The 18,456-nt window shown below is 31.2% G+C and overlaps 1 protein-coding gene across 1 annotated transcript in view; it reads right to left on the bottom strand.

Moving 5' to 3' along the window:
• The window catches only part of LOC130448169 (alpha-tocopherol transfer protein-like), a 38,857-nt gene extending 37,725 nt beyond the window's left edge, over nt 1–1,132 (bottom strand). Inside the window, exon 1 of the mRNA XM_056785415.1 lies at nt 837–1,132. The gene's annotated coding sequence lies outside the window, so the exon portion shown is untranslated. The remainder of the gene's footprint in view (nt 1–836) is intronic.
• Between the last annotated feature and the right edge of the window lie 17,324 nt (nt 1,133–18,456).

Raw genomic sequence — 18,456 nt, 5'->3', positions numbered from 1 at the left:
GCATCTTCATTGCTTGGTATTCGCCATATTCATATTTTAATTTTTCAAAATTTTTTCTTGAACACCCTTTCTAAAGGATACTCTTCTTCACAGTTGTTTTATTATCAATTAATTATATTTTTTAGCTCCTTTATAAATTTGTTTTCAATACTTTTCTTAATATTTCTTCTAGTTAATTCTGCTCCTAGATAAATAAACGTTGGAAAACGTGAATGTGTCCTTCCTCATTGAAAATTCTTGTTTTTATATGCTTATCATCGTCATAAGTTTATCCACATATTCATGAAATTGAAGTTCCAAATGAGCCATTGGCATGGTCATCATTATTGAAATTATGTATGATTATTGGAAACCTTTCACAAAAAACTTTTTGCTGATAGATCACTTCTACAAAACTGTATAGATGTGGATAAAGCTTGGACAGTGAAATAAAATTGTCTAGTAGTAAAGAATGTGGTTGAATTTTGGAACGAAAATCAAGGAAAGTTTGATATTCTTACCAAACTGAAATATATGCGAAATTAATGATAAATAAATAGGTAATTAACACATTGGGCTATTTAGAAAGAAACTGTACTATTATAAAGTCATTCTACCCTAAAAATAATTTCTATCATATTCTATATTAAAATGGAAAGTTCCGTCCAGGTTTTCCCCTCAAGAATAACTAAAACCAAAATCTACAAACAAAATTATATCTAAATATATTTTTTTTTTTAATTAAAAGTGGTGTTTTAATATAGATTAGCCATATATTTTTATAATAGAAATTATTTTTAATTAGATTAATTTCTATTTCATATCAATTACCTTTATATTAAAAAGATTTCACTCACCAAATAAAAAATGTAAAACGGAAACTAATAGATAAATCCAATCACGTAATGCACTATAGCACTTCCAAATTTTTATCCACTGTATGTGAGTGAGGTACAATTCACCACAACATGCGGTGAAAGCAAAGTACCTATTCTTATACCAAAATCGTGTTCAGGTATTTGAATTCGTAACAGCCAATCAAAATGTTTATGGGTTTGACTCAACCAATTATGAAGACGCTAACACTTTCCCTGGGTTGCATTCAATTTTCGAGTAGTGCTTAGAATCACTCTAACGTTACCGTATACTTAAATATTAATTATTATTTAGTTACAATCATATTAACTTATTGACATTGACTTTTGTAACTTATTACGTACATTTTATTTTCAGAACCATTTATTTTTCCATTATCGTTTGTCGTAGTTTAGAAAATAAAAAACACTGGGGAAGAGGCAGTAATTATAAATATTTTGTCCTTTTTCACATCGTCTCTTCAATATCCGCTTTCGATGTTTGAGTTATTTTACTTAAACGTAATTGTGTGAGTGTAATCAAAATCAATTTGTCCTTATTGTGAAATTATAATCTGCGTAGATGTGGCAGTGAAATAATTAAATAGTATATCACAAATATGAAATTTGTGATGTAGAATGTAAAATCCTGTTTGAAATGTTTTTGTTCTGTTTATCATTGAAATAATACTAATTTTTAGGTGAATAAACTATTTCTAAAAATTTTCGTTTCTCGGTATTTGGTTTTGTTCAAACAATTGTATTTTTATAATTGAATACATGTTTTCTACTGTTCATGCTTATTAAATACTGTTTCATAATTTTTTTATGTTGATAACTTTTCAATCTATTCTTATTCTATTTAATTTTTATTTACTGTTTTTAGACTATTCAAATATTTTATAACGTTTTACGTACTTTTTGACTAATTGGAATTTCTCACACTAAAATATATTGATTGAGGAGCAGATTTTCACTACAAATTGGTATACCACTTTTGTTACAAATAGTTATTTTCCAGAAAACTAGCACTGTTCTTTTCTTCCATGTCAATTCCCAAAATGAAATTTTTTTCTCTTCTTTAGTAGTTCCTTTACTCCTAAATTCGGATGCAACCTGAGGATTGTCAGAAAAGCTTCCGACCTAAGAAAGAAACAAGTCATTTTTTCCACGATCATTTTTAATTTTAAGTCTATAAACTTTTTCAACAATGCTTAATCCTGTTCAACTAATAGTTGCCGTCTTTCTCCTCAAACTAGGCGTCAACTTATGCAATAAAGCTCTTTTCTGCAAATAAAATTTTGAATTTGAGAAGAAAAAGTTGCTAAGTACCAGATCTGGTAAATAAGTTAGATGGGCACCGAATGTTAAAAAGTATTATATATTCTGACTAGAAGCATTATGGAAAGACTTATAATTATTAAAATTGATTAAAAGTAATTGAAAAATTAGATTCGAAAAATTTGAAAAAAAATATGAATTCGATAAAATAAAATATGAAATAAAATTTTTGTTCAAAGTATTTTTTTTAATATCAAAAAGTCATAATTTGATAGAGAGGGTTAAAATTAGATATCAATTTACCTACCTTAGATACTTAACGATATATAAAAATTTGATTGGTCAAACTAGAAAATATTTCACTCAATTTTCTTATGTCTTCTTGATCATTAACTGATAATTTATTTTGTTTTATGAAGATCATTTCCTTGATTTTTTATAACTTTGATATTTTGGTATAATCAAATTCATGTTTTTCATTTTGTCTATGTTTATGTAATGCGGTTAATAAACCACATTTTTTCATTATTTTTTATCATTTTCAATTATAAATCTTTTGGTAATGCTCCTAATCAGAATGCGAACGATAAAATAAAACCCAAGGATATATATATATATATATATATATATATATATATATATATATATATATATATATATATATATATATATATATATATATATAATTATAAAATTCTTTAATAATAAAAGTAGTCGAAACATCAAATTTTTATCTGTCTTTCAAAAATAAGAAAAAAACAATTTTATAACAGAAGACACCTAAAATCAAGATGATTTAGAAACAATATTATATATATTCACCTGCTCTATAGCGTCCTACGCCTTGCGGTGCCTAATTTCTTCCATTTCTCTCATTCCTCCTACTGCCCTGATCTGAGATCTCTCGTCGACGTTGTATTGCTCACATTTTTCATTCAATTTATTCAGTCATTATTGCACTTCCTTGTTTTCTACGTTCTAGTGGACCCCAATTCATCCATTCATCCTCTGCACATGGCAATACCAGCTGAAGATGGTTTTTTTAACATTCATCATTTCTCGTATTGTGATACACAATTTGTTGGAGTTAAGAAATTTCTACTGCTCACCGCCAAAAATCCATTTCTAGTGATAATAGTTTTTGTTCTAATCTTGACGTCAGCTGCCACGTTTCACATCCATATCAAACAACGCTCTTGAAATTTTGTCAAATATTTGATGTTTTTCTATAGTGATTTCACTGGACCATAATACGGAGTTCAGAGCTGCAATCATTTTGTTCCTTTCATTATTCGGTCTTCTATTTCTGGTTCCGATCTGTAGCTACTTGCGATTTTTGTTCCCGAGTACATGTAATCTTCAGTGGCCGGTATTTGTCTTCTGTCTTCAAGTTTTGAATCTCCTGTTTCTGGTCCGACACAGATATACTCAGTTGTTTGTATATTAACCATCAACCCCCACTTCTCATATTCTGATATTAGTCAATGAGTCATGAAGTTCAAATCATCTTTGTCTTGAAAAATTTGTACTTAATTATCTGCGTAATGTAGTATGTATAGAATTTATATGATCACTCAGTCGGGTACTCATTCCGTGGCACGATATTCTGCAAGTCTCTAGGCTGTAACCTTCTCTCAATCCCTTTGTTATACTGCTGCTAAAGTAAAACTGATTTTTTCGATTTTTGAGGAGGACTTATAATAGAGTTTCTGTACTGCTCTAATAAGAGTTACATTCTTTCCAAGCACTTGCCAGAGTTTACTACGAAGAACCTCATAGTAGGCTTGTGTTAAGTCAACAAACAGGAAATGGTCAGTGTAAAAATATTATATATACATGCTCCAAGCCTAGCCCGTTGTTCCAATTTATATGGTTCATATTCATTTTCGATTAGATATTTCGGAATTTTGCCTTATAGCCTGGTGAAGAAACTAGTCATTGATACACATCAATAGTTATTGCAGTCGGTCTTACTTATATTTTTATAGGAGTATAGGAGTAATCGAAGATTCTGTCCATTCATCTGACATATTCTCTCCATTCAGATATTCATGAAACAGAACGCTCAGCATATGCCAGTTTGTTTGTTCCATTTTTTAAAAGTTCTACTGGAATACCACCAGGTTCAACAGTTCGTTTGTTTTACAGCAATTGCTTCTTTTGTAACTTGAATTGTACATCTTATGGGACATTAAATAATAAACTTCGTTCTGTTTTCTCCTCCTCTCCTTTTCGTTATGTTCCTTCCACTCTTCCATTGCTATCAGTTATATATTAATTCTTACCGTCTGTTCTCTTCTTAAGAAATGCCCATGCTTCTGAAGATCTACTTCCATACATATACGTCTTCATTCCGATGCATCTACGTTCCAAGGTTTCATTTTTATTATTTATTATAATTTCTTTGAATCTTGACTTCGTTTCGAAACAATATCCTATCTTCTTTATTTTTTAAGTATAGCCAAGTATTTATGTCTAGTGTCCACAACGAGGCGGCTTTCGACGACTCCATATGTGAATACACGATGTGTGTTTCTTGGTCTAATACTTGAACATTCAATTTTTGGTCAAATCGTATCTGGTAAAGCCATTTTGTACTTCCATCACAGATCCCCTAGCTTAGTTTTTTCCATCCTACTCCCATTTTGGGCGTTCTTCTGTGTCTTTTCGGTGCATTGTCCTGATGAAAAATCATGTTAGTCATGTTTTTAGTTTCATATAGTAAATATAGTGCATTCTCAAAAATATATATGCACGCGTCAGTGAAAATTCCGATTCATTTTATTATAGTTGAGATCGAGCAACCACTCAGTCAAGTTGTTTTGAAAAATATCTAGAATTGAGTAGAGAAGAATTAACACCAACACAAATAAAAAATAAAATGACTGTAATTAGTGCGAATAATTTTGAACAAGTGAAAATTGGTCCTAGTTGATTCGCTCCAGAAAACATTAAATTAGTGGGAAGGAGAGTTCTTACCAAAAAAAAGCCAAAGGTCACGAAATGCACCAAAAAAGTGATGGTATCCTTCTAATTTACTTCAAAGAATCAAATACAACCGTGAACGTTGTTGTAGGTTGAAGCCATGCTATATGTTATAGTAGTTTTTAGTCTAAAATACATTCTAGAGTAGAAAGTAGAACCCATTTCCGCCACACTTGGCTCTTTTACTATCAAAGCGGAAAAACTGCAAAGTAGGCTTATGAAAAGTTGTATATAATTTATAGTGATGAGTAAACGTAAGAAATAGTTTGCTCGGAATTGCGAAACCTTAAAGACAAAAACCTTGCCCTTTGTTAGCAAAGCGTTTTTAGCGTGTTTAGGAAGTTAGAAGTGAAATTTTTGAAAAAATTTGAGGTAAACCAGAATATTCTTAGCTTTCTCTCTACTATCAGAGACAATCAAACTCTCTGCTGAGCTGAGAGGGGGAAGTAATTTTCAAAACAACATTTAAACACTTGCATGTGAAGATCTGCCTACATATTTCTCACCCCCGAATCTAAAATAGATCCTACTAAGCATGAATCTCAACAACCACTAATCAACGTTAAGCAAGGCTCTATACAAGCCTTCCTTCTACCACCCAAACCTAATCAAATACTACAATGATTGAACACACAAGAGAATAAACCCTTTGAAAGCATACACAATCGTAGAGTTTGACAGCACACTTGTGTACACAAACCAAACACTCAACACAAAACATCACAGTTGAACACATTAAGACTCTTAATCTCCAAAAACTCAAACACTCAAATGAACAAACGATCAAATTATCCATCAATCAAACCTTAAAACAGTCCAATACCCAAAAATTCGAAGACTAGAGTGCTTGAGTGTTAGTCTGGCGTGCTCCAAGTTTGATTATGTATGTTTGTGTGTGAGATAAACATGAAAAAAACAAACTCTCAAAGAATAACACTCAAAAATTTAAATACTACTGAGCTCAAACAATCGAAGACTCAACAACAAACTAAAGCTGGTAGTACACGATGCGTCCAACGTTTGCGCTAACATTCGCATTCCAGCGTACGGCTAAAAGTTGGAATGAAGGCTGGATACAGTGCTGCAATTAGATGATGTAACCAACTTTTGCGCCAACATTCACCTTCCACTGTTGGCTGAATATTGGAGGAAGCTTGAAACCTAAACTTACCTAATGAAATGAAAACGTGGCTAAAAAGTGAACAGCATAACAGAGAGCTTTTGACTGTGTGTCACATCAAAAAATGATCAGCATCCTAAAAGCAACCGGGATCGATGCACAAGATCTAAAGATAACTAGACTTTACTGGTACCAAACAGAGATAGCATTAAGAAGAGTCGTGCGACAAGGATGTCTATTGTCTCCCCTACTGTTTAACCTCTACTCTGAGGCAGTATTCAGCGAAGCCCTCGAGATACAACTGTAGGCACAAAGATCAATGGAAACATTATAAACAATTTTCGAAAGGCAGATGATACCGTGGTAATGGCCAGTAGCCTACCAGAACTTCAATATAGTGAGGAATTCGGCCTTTATATGAAAACGTCCAAGACCAAACTATTGATATTTTCAAAAATTCAAAGAAACGCCACCCTAAGACTCCATGGAGAGATCATTGAACAAGTGTCATCTCTGTCAATATACCTGGGCACGCTCGTCAACCAGCAATGCAACCCAAAACTCGAAAGCATATCAAGAATTGAGCAAGCGCGGAAAACTCTGAACAACATGGGGACACTTCTGGAAAACTAGAACTTCAGCCTGGAACTCTGCAACGATGGAAGCGAAACAATAGTCGAGGGACATGCCCCCTACGACCCCAGATGCGTCCAATCATAACAGCATCTAACACACACGTATCGTAGAAAGCCTCTGGAACTCCATCTCCTACGTATGTCTAGCGTAACTAATTTATCCTAACAAATAACTGAATAAATGAGATTATAATCATGCCATATTTGATTACGAAAAATTTAAATCATATACAGGAGACAACTCTTGGTAGGTTATTTTGGAGTAACGGTGCATTCTGTATACTTCTTGACTCATTTGACTTATCCAGATGTCCTCAATTATATGATTCGATAGAAATCGAAATATTAACAAAATTACTTTTTTCTATGTATAACTTTACTCTTGATTTATAACTGAATACTGATACTATCAAAATAATTTACGTAAATATACATATACCATTGGAAAATGTATAAATCATCTTGTTTGGAAGTAATTATAATTCAACTAATATAAAAATAAAACTTTGGTCTTTACTAGACTTTGGACCTGTATCCATCATTAATATATTTGAATTATTCATAAAAATGTTTAGGCAAATTTTTCTATTAGCAAACTATTTAATTTTTGAAAATTATTAATTGAAAGTATTATTGGAAATATCGATTGACAATTTAGTTTCATCTAGATATCTAATTTCACCATCAATTTAACATTCATCAAAAAGAGCTTCGATTTAAAAATTCTATGTTTTGAGGAGGCTAGATAGATTATTTTGCAGTTTCCTGTGAATTAGCCTTTGACAATATGGCTACGCAACTATGAAAATTTCCATAGAACTAACGATATTCAAAATCCTCATAATAGTGAAAAAATTTCCACACAAAAGTGTTGAATTTCAGAAAGGTTGATACATGAATTTAGAAAAGTACGAGAAGATAAAACTTTTTTTCCCCTAAATTCTGTTAGACAATAAATTGAACCCTTGTCTATTTTTAACTAATGTCATGTTTGTGGTAATAAATAGTAATGATTTCCAATAGGAAATTAAGTGAACCATCGATGGCGAAGGGTAGAAAAGATAAAGAGAAACGTACAAATGGAGAAAGTTGAATGATAGTTTATAGCAACTATAACTTTAAATTCGAGACCCCACTATACAAGATTTTTATGATAGTTTTCCTATTTTAAATCAGATTAGAGGTAATTTATTATGTGCGTTGCATATGATGAAGTTCTTTTAAGATATCTCAACGATAGGGACAATGAATTCGACCATTCAGGGAAAAGAATAATCATGAATCATGAAAATGGGGTTAGTGATTAGCTATGATAGCAATGCTCATTGGAAGAGGAGATGAAGTTGATGAAGATTGATAGATGATTGTCACAGCTCTAAGTAGTTGAAACTGAAATCTAGATTTCTATGATCCTCGACTTTTTCTGAGATATAAATTGAGGACTAGTGTGGTACATATCAAATATTGAATTTTTATTTACCTAAAATATTCCTTAATGATATATTTCTTAATGATCATAATTTTAACAAGTATATGTTGTGAAATGCTAGAATGTAAAAGTTTATAATAGAAAATGCCGAGCAAGTGTGTGGAAGTACAAGTAGCCATTCTCTTTATTCTATCCCAAAAATATATTATACTTTCGACATGAAGAGAATATATGAATCAAAATTTAATCTAAGTTGTATGAAACAAATTATTCATTGGAATATTTGTGAAACATTCTATTTATTGTGATGGTACAATTATTTATGCTGCAAATTGGTGTAGGGATAATATTATCTCTTCGTTAACACTTCAATCTACAGTAACGCTGTCTCATGCGGGTGAGCAAATATTCGCGCCCACTCTCACACTCAGACGCGCACATAAGCGCGTGAGTGTTCATGAGATTCCACAATCCTACTCTTTCACGCATGTCACTTCCACAAATAACTTCTCACCTTATCATTTGCTCACTGTGTAATGTTAATGCTTACTCGCGCGTGTGTTTGCACTCTTGTGTATATTGTGCGCACACTATTTCTGTCTATGTGCATTTTCTTTCGATGATACGTGATTGTATGTTGGAGTGATTAAGTGTCAAATTATTTGTCTTGCAGAACATCATTAGAGTTATTTTATCCAACTTAAACCAAATGTTATTAAAATTGTTACTTTTGCATATATTCTTGGAAGATCTATTTAATTTCTCAACAAATCGAAATATTTCGGTCTACGTTACCAAAAATGATCTGGTGATATATTAACCATAACACTTCAATATTTTGTGGCGGGTTACTATACGATTTAGTACAAAATGGCTCCGTCGGAAAAAAGTATCTTATAAAATATCCACCTTTTGCACCACAAAATTCCATTGCTGTACTAGCATAATCTATAAAGACAAAATTAGTTTTTCTTAGTACTGTTAGAGGCAGATCATACACACATTCTAGTGCAGTTTTCCGTGTGGATAAACGAGCATTTTCTAAAAATCTTCGCATTTTTTATTATTAGTTACTGTGTTTGGTCAGCCAATATTTGAATAATCTTAAGTTCAACCACGTATCTGAGCAAAAAAGATATAATAGAAGATTGAAAAACAAAACCTGAAATTATTATAATAAATGATCTGACTTATATTATTATCCTCATCTAATTTTTTTTTTTCATACAACAAATTTACATTTTTTAAAATATTCCAGCAAAATCTACACAATATCAAATCAACTCTCCAACTACTATTGTCTATTGAGCAGCTTGTCATAGATCAACACTTTTTACAATAAAGAAAGCCAATGAAGATAATAATATAAATACTATTTCTATTTCGTGTTATCAATTGAAAGGTAAGCCATCACATGTAGGATCGATAGAAGAATTGTTTGCAGACTACCATTGAGATGAGAGAGTATCTTTAACATTTCTAGAAGCCTACAACAGACATAGCGATTCATCAATGGATCGATTGTAAATTAAGACGAGACCAATTTAAAAAAGTTTTCTTCCAATACCTAATCTCCATCCCTCTCTGTTATTGAAGTTATCAACATCAAGGTCTGTTTCTATAATTCCATGATTTATTCCACTCGTTCAGCATCTTCTAGGTATCCCTATTTTTCTCCCATCAGGTTTTCACTCGATGTGTTTCATCTCTGCGCAAGTCCAAACCAGACTAGTTGTCTACTTCAATGTTCCACTAGTGTATGAAACACAACAATATATTCCATCGTTTCCAAAAAATAATAAAGTGGTTGCAAAGCTTGTTGGTAACAAACATTATGGTAACTATCTTTAAGAATAAACTAGTAGTACTTCTGTTATATTATCTCGATAGTAATACCACAATAAAAGATATCAACCGAAAGCGCCGGAGAAGGTTACCGTTTATAAGTATGAACGCCAAACCCAAGAATTTCGTAATTAATTCAGTCCTGATATAGCTTCTAGTTTTATTCCTAATAAGGTGTTTATTACTACCATTGTATAAAGAATAGGATAGTAGAACAGTGACAATTTTAAAGCCATTTGAGGCAATTTTGCACGCCATCTAGTTACTTTTACGCTCGTTCTTCATAAAAATGACCCGTAGCCTAGTGCCATCTGAAATAAAAAGCACTATTTCCAACAACTAAATTTTTTTGGAAAGATCCCAACTAAATGTGAAGTTTTTTTTATCTTCGAAATTCGAACCTACAGTATATTGTTGCCGATTTTACTTTTTATTACAAAAGTGACACAAATTACCTATTCGATAGGAATCTTTACAGTATATAGATAGGGCGTATTTTGAAATATGATGTTTCTTATAATGTTATAGCATGTATTAATCTCGAACTGAAAATAAACTTAATCTCAGTACTAAATATTTGTCACCAATTTCAATGTATAAAAAAAGATTTTTGTAATGAGTTAGTGTAACACTAGTAAATGAAACAAATAATTGTTCATTAATCTGTTAATCACTTAAATTTGGGATAGAAAGAAGGATACTTGCACAAAGGTATATAACATATATATATATATATATATATATATATATATATATATATATATATATATATATATATATATATTATAAAACAATCATGTCAATTAATCCTGATCAGATGTATAGAAGGTAATCCTACTTAGGATCTTATGAGGCGATTAGGACCATATGAGGTAATCTTGGTAAAGACCGTATAAAGTAAACCTGACCAGGACCTCATTATTGATGTGCGTTACATCTTCATCGGGTCTTGTAAGGTTATCATCCTAGCCTATACCTTATCAGGTTGAAAAGTTACCTGATACTTTGAGCTCTTCTATTGGATTTCGAGATTTTGGTATTAAGTATTATATTTTTCAGACAAATATTGTTGTAACGGTCTGGTGATTTATTATAATATGTGAATGTGAATATACCTTTAATGAACAGAAATTTTTTCTGATTCATGTTTTTATGAAAGTAGTCTATTTTTAATGACGGCAATACGTGAGTAATATATTGTTATTCTGTTGAAACGATCTAACACTAATTAATTTGGATGTGTAAATTCATTAGTTTTTTATGCCAATATTTTATGTATGAATTTTGTATACCGTCATATCATATCAACCTAATTTTCTATTTCACAGTTGAAGAAAGTTCATCAGATATATATTTCTGGAAGATAAAATATAAAAGTTTCTTATAAGTTATGTAATCTTAATCTTAATTTAAGAATTGAAAACTATTTTCTACTTCTATTAACCGCTACTTATTTCAATCATTATCTCTTTATTTGGATTGCGATAAATATGAAATTTGTGTATTGTTAAGACATTATAGGAAACAAGTTTATAGCAGCCTTGGAGGCAAGGAACAGAAGTAGAATTGTAAGAGAAGATACAGTTAATAAGTGAATAACACAGCGTCGGTTTAATCGTTATAATATTATAGATTTGACGCTTAAATATAATTCACGCTAAGGTTGTCCACTTACCTGAACCTTCTAAAAATACCATACATCGTCATTTAAAATCGTTTAGTAGGATCTATAAAAGTTATCAACTAGTACCACACGAATTAACCGACATAAACGTCGAGTAGAGGTGTATTAGCAGTTGGTTCAGTCGAAATCTGATCGTATTATTACATTCATTCATCATTATTACATTCAAGAAACATCGTAAGAAGAGGTCGATTCAAACGAAAAGTCTTGTTGTGTATTTGGTGGAATTGTGAAGGTTCAGTGTATTTCGAAATCATTTCAGATTGTCGAGCTATCAATGCCGATGTATATAGTAGACAGCTAATGCGAATATATGAAGTTTTATCGGAGAAATATCCAGGTATAGTTAACGAAAAGCGAGCTTTCTTACAACAAGACCGCATAAAGCGAAAGTTATGCAAAAAAAGATTGAAGAACTTGGTAGTATTGAACTCCTACCACCTTCACTCTGCACTTTCCACTGTCAGATTACTATTTATTCAGATCCATTCTGAATTCTTGTGTGGTAAAAGATTTGAATCCAAAAGAGAAGTTGAAAATGCAATGCGACAATTTTTTGCATCTAAACCCAAACAATGGTTTTCCCGAGGTCTCAAAGTTTCGTTAAAACCACAGGATACGATGGGCTATACTGCAAATATTAATTTCTCCTTTTCGTAGACACCCTCTATAAAATACTGTTTAACCAAAAATCCTCACAGGGAATTGAGTGACGGATGTTCAGCTCCAAAGAAATCAATTTTGGTGACGCTCTATACATGACTACCTAGCATAATGGGCACTCAGCATTTAATATATTGTACCTGTATGTATTTCTGTTGTAATCTCATGACGTTAGAATGTATCACCAACAGAATATTATCTATTTTGCAGCTTTGGTTAACATTCATATTCGGACATACATTACATTCATGGTAAAAATTTTGAGCATTATCAGTTATAATGAGACCTGAGTATCAAATTAATATGATTGACAATTTTTCTCTACGTTAATTTTTGTATGTGAATCATTATAAATAATAAATAGTCAGTTCGAGAGCATTAGACAGTTACGTGATTGATAATTATAGTTTGTATATTATCGGAATTATTGAATATTCGGTTGAAACATATAACTATAAACAGAGTTGTGCGAAAATTCGTGATCAAAATAATGGTATAGAAAGAATAACTTAAAAACAGTGCTGAAATAAGTATATTTGTGAGCAATAAATTGATTTTATCTTCAACTTCTTAACTATATATCTTGAAAAATATATTCCGACCATAATTCTCATCAACGTCTTAAAGGAATGCTCCTTATCGGTTCAGCCCTATTGGAATAAATCCATATAACCCGTTCAGTATTTTTGATTATGTTTTCATATCAGTTTTCTATGAAAAGCAAAAGAAGAACAAATTAAACCTAACGTTTCTAATGGTCGTCAAATCGCAGAGCTATTGGGTCGTGAATCGAAGTCACCCCAAACAGCATACTTAAAATCTGTTACAAACATTATCGAAACTCCTTCTAAATTTCTTTGTCAATTGACAACACTGCAAGAAAACGTGCGAAGCAAGTAGCAGAAATTTGACTTCTTAAAAATAAAACAAAAAAGAGCAAATAACGAAGAAATAATATGGCCATCTCCTATGGTCATCTGACACGGATGGGTCGGATAAAGTGGCCCCTTACTTAGATTCAACAAAAAATAATGACTAAGGTGTCAATTGACAAATCTCTATCAAAGTCTATAGAACCAAAGTTGATTGATGAATGATAATAATAAACTGCAGATTTCCATTAAAACTATTTTTTTTTAGAAAGGAGAATTGCACCTGATCACATCAACAACATATCAAATTTCTACTTCTTAGACATTCTTATATGTATTTCGTCATGATTTATTTCGATTTTTTGATCTCTCTCCTATTTTGAAATAGATCGAAACAGCAAAATCTTACCTTCAATTTGGACTGACCTAATATCGAAAAAGACCTAAAATCAAGATAAATTATCATGAATAGCTCTAAGAAACATGGCCATTGTAAATCGCATAATACATTATACGTATTTGACAAACTCCTTGATATCCAATTGAAGCATTCAAATAAACTTCAATCTGATATATAAGTGTCTCTAATTTTATGATCACCAGCATATTGGGGACATTTTTGTGGTTCATTGCAGTTTTTAGTTGAAGCTCAATGAAGTTAAGAGCTAGGTTTATTAACCCCGTATCACCTCTTTTCATTAAATACTTACATAAAGATTTCATATTTTTATATATGATAACCTAGAGATTATTAAAAACTAGACTAATGTAACTACTGTAAATTTAATTTAATTAGTATTGATGACCTTTTAGTCTATTTAGTAAATACTGAGATGTCTGCTCCATGTAGACAGCGTCGCACTTAGTATAAGGCATTTGATATATAATATTATTTTTTTGTTGTTCTTTGGTGTTTTAGATTTTAATTTAGTGAAATATTTATATATCTAAAATGAAACGGTATTTATCGACGTCACATATATTTCCCATTATTCCGATAATTTTTTGATAATTTAATACAATAACAAAGCGAAAATCAACTGGATAATAATATATTGCTACTAGAATGTTTCTACTTTATTAAAAATAACGGAAGTACGCAATTGAGAATTGATACTGTGTTGAAACTTTAACAAATTATTATATATCCTAGTTATTATGTCCGAGAGCAAAGAAAAAATGACAATTAAGTGTTCAAGGCACCACTTAACCCTTAATGATATGTTGATTTGAAGTAAAAGTAGAGGTATGATAATGTCAATCTATTTTTATTTAACAGAAAACTTGTAAAAATACTCGTATGCATATGCAATTAATGGAAATTGTTTGCACCTAATGGGTCTTAAAAATGTTTAAACTTATTTAAACCTTGAAAAATTACTAAAACAATTATTTTCACATATGACTTGACACAAACATATTTTTTGTTTCTAAGAACAATAATAAAAATTCAGAGTTCAATTAAATAATTCATTCACATATACATTTAATTTGACAGCTACTTCAAAAATATAGGTTGCAAAAAAATGACAAACATGTTTATGGGACATAATTATTCCTTTCGAACAATTCTCACATACACTATAAACTTGGCAATGACAACATATTTTCGATAAATATCGTGAAAAATAATCTGCTTATTTTATTTGTAGAAATATAACCGAAAACACTGCGTACTAGGAAAATATCTCTTTCATTGTGAGTGAGTGACTGACATGGCAACCATGTAATTCAACTTTTAATGGAAAAACAACTTACATATCAAACTAAAGTTGACTTATAAGGACACGTGCAAGCAGAAATACTTGTGTTTTAATAGCGAAGCGAGTCAAAGATCAGCGTGAATCAGTAGAAGAAATTCACGTTAAGAAACTCATCTTACCACTAGTCTCTAAGTCTAAGCATTCGTGTGTTGTCTGAGAAACCATCTGAAAGATTTGACGTGCAAATTTAAAAAGTGAAATATTTGTGCAAAAATAGTCTCAAAAGTTATAACTAATGAACAATACGAAAGGCAAATAGCGATATGCAAGGATTAGTTGTGCCTCATCACTGTAGACTTGGATATTTGATTATATTCCCGAGACTCATGAACAAAGTCAGGAGTAGAAAGTCCTGAAGAGCAAATATAAATCGCAACTATAAGCAATATTTATCGTGGTTTTGTCGATTTTCACGATATGTTTTATGGTGAATACGCTCTTGTCGAGCAAAAAAATTACTGTTTTATGTTAGACGATGCACTACAAGGTAGCATCGGCCTATTCCCAGAACCAAAAATTCCGTGGATTTGATTCTGGAGATAAAAAAATACAGTGTTTTGGCTCTTAGCCAATCTAACAGTTGGTATCATTTATATCCAATTTTTGCTTGGGATTCCAGCTAAAATATTCTGGAATACCATCGTACACGAACCAGATGTGAAGAATAATGAGTAGGATATTCTCAATCTCAATTAACTCTGATAATGGCTGAAACAAAAATTTACCCCAATAAGGTTGTCATTCATAAATCCAATCCATACATTCACTGGAAACATATTTTGAAAGCGGTGTTTCATGATAATGCTGAATGTTGAAGTACATTTAAGAGGTGTATAATTTTTACGAAATTACAGAGGTAATTAAATAGCAGGAATCGAAAATTACTTCACTCTATATTATTCTCAATGAGGGTTTTTAGTGTTGCCGTCATGGAAACTATTATTTTGACAATTGATGTCATTTTATTGGGTAATGGCTATGGAGGATAGAGAGAAGGAGGTATTTCTCACATGGAAGAAAAGTAGAAAAAGTGTTCAGCTGTCTACGATAAATAACAATAAAAACACCTACCAAAATTACACTGATGTAGATAAAGAATGTGGTTTGTATGTGTAGCAATTGTAGGTGAATTGAAGTTCGATGAGTTGAAAAATTCAATATTACAGTTTATTATTGAACATTTCGATAATTTGGGTTGTACAAAATTATCAGAAGATGTTTTATATTATGTATGTAACAATAATATTTGGCACTGCCTCCCAAATTCACCCTGATGCTAATGTGGCGCCTCCTTTATAAAACACATATTCTTCTTAACTATCCTCCATAATAAAAACAGATACAATATATTATTTCCGAACAGTTTATTATTCACGAGGTGAAGTTTACTACGACTAACATTAATCACCGAGTGAACTCATTATACGTGAGTAGAATACTATACTTTTTCCACGACTACTTAATATTTTTTTGAAGTTTTTTTGTTAATAAATTTTGTTGGATTATCAGAAACACAATTATATTATTTCAATATTCCACATAATATTTTAATGTTCATTTGAATATAGTACATAGTTATCAACAATTCTAATAATCGTATAAAATCTCCATAATAATCAACACAAAAATATATGCATTAGTTTGACAAATACTGGGTATCTAATTTCACAATATGATGGCATTAATTCATAGTTATTAATTTTCCCTGTTGCCTATTCAAAATTCATATGGCATATTATATAGTTTTCTTGATTCTTCCAGCAATGAAATTGATAAGGAATCTTCAGCAGCTTCCCTTATTTCTGGTGGTATTAAAGAAAAGTCACTTCAATTTTTTGGGTCCATTTTAGTTGGTTGGTTGGTTTTTAGTTGGTTTTTCCACATAATTTTACATAAAATATTGCACTGAGAAATCTGAACACAGAATAATTCTAACAGTTTTGAGTCAAATTTATTTTGTTTCAAAAGGTATTTCAAGTTATCAATTGTTTCACAAACCATAGTTCGTTAAGAAACAGATAAACGTGTAACAGCAATCTGGTCTAGGAAAATTTACTTTTTAAATTTTTTTATGTGTATAGAACTAATTTGGATGTATGTAATCCTGTTTTACATGATAAAATTATATAAGCCAATTTTTTGTATCAGAAAAATATAATATAGCTAAATCCAGAAAACATCTGACGGCAGTAATGGATTTATTAATCACTGCCTTGTTTAATGGGTACTATTAAGATCGAGCAAGCAGACGTATAATGGGGACATTATACAACAGTCTTGAATAAAAATGTTAATGTTAATGGAAGTGTCGTTCCGTAAAACAATTGCTGTTAATTACATTCCATTTTAATACATTTAACTGTCAATAATTGTTATCACTACAATATACATTAACTGTAACACCGTACATACGTTATGTGTAAACAAAATATTGAAAACTTTGGTTTTTTGCTTTACCGCTTCCATCGACTCAAATTGGGTCCCTTTCAAAGCAGATCTCTTTCAAGCCTTTCAAGGAAATATGAGCAGACCCGTTGACGCAAGAGCTTTTGATAAGGAGTCAGATTTTTTGGACGCACAATTTGGTTCATTTTGGTCACTGTTTCCAGCGTTGAAACAGTCACAGGGAGGTGGTCATCTTCAGCGCTCTCTCGGCCTTTACTAAAGCATTACTGCTCGGTTTCACACTCACACTTTTTACCGGCTTAATTCCTTTAAGCCTTTACGTCAGATGTTGGTTTTCTAGAAGCTGGAGTACTTCAAGATTTAAATGTTACTACCAATTAACCAATACATGTTTCTTTACTTCATCTTTAAGTGATCTGTTCTTTCCACTTCAATATTATATCTAGATCATCACCTGGATATTGAGCCGATTTCTTTTTAGAAATATTGATATAGTTTTGTTGATAAATTTTATATAGATTGACATGATAAATTTCACATGTCATTTTCAAAGTATTCCATTTCACAAAACGTTGAAAAAAGTACAAGTTCAACTATTAGAAGTTAAAATGGAAATCGATAGACAAATATCGAGCTCGTAACTTGACCAACATTACAAAGAAGCAACCCAATGATTTAGAAAAAAAAACTCCATCGGATTGTCATTTATAACGATTCATTGTTTCCGCATTAATATTAACAGCTATAAATAATTTAAGACATTCGAATGAAATTATAGAGCAACTCTTTTATCACCGGGGAGGGTAGATCTACTTTATAATACAATAACGGGTCATGTGACTTGCTCCGCCTTTTTCATAACTTAACTGCATTCTGATTGGTACACGAAGTTTAATTCTAAATGAAGATTGTATTTTCCCATATTTTCTTATTGAGTCTT

Source organism: Diorhabda sublineata, chromosome 8, assembly GCF_026230105.1.
Source record: "Diorhabda sublineata isolate icDioSubl1.1 chromosome 8, icDioSubl1.1, whole genome shotgun sequence".
Taxonomy (NCBI): Eukaryota; Metazoa; Arthropoda; class Insecta; order Coleoptera; family Chrysomelidae; genus Diorhabda; species Diorhabda sublineata.
Note: the sequence above shows the minus strand (reverse complement) of the source record. Positions and strands in the feature narration are given on the sequence as shown.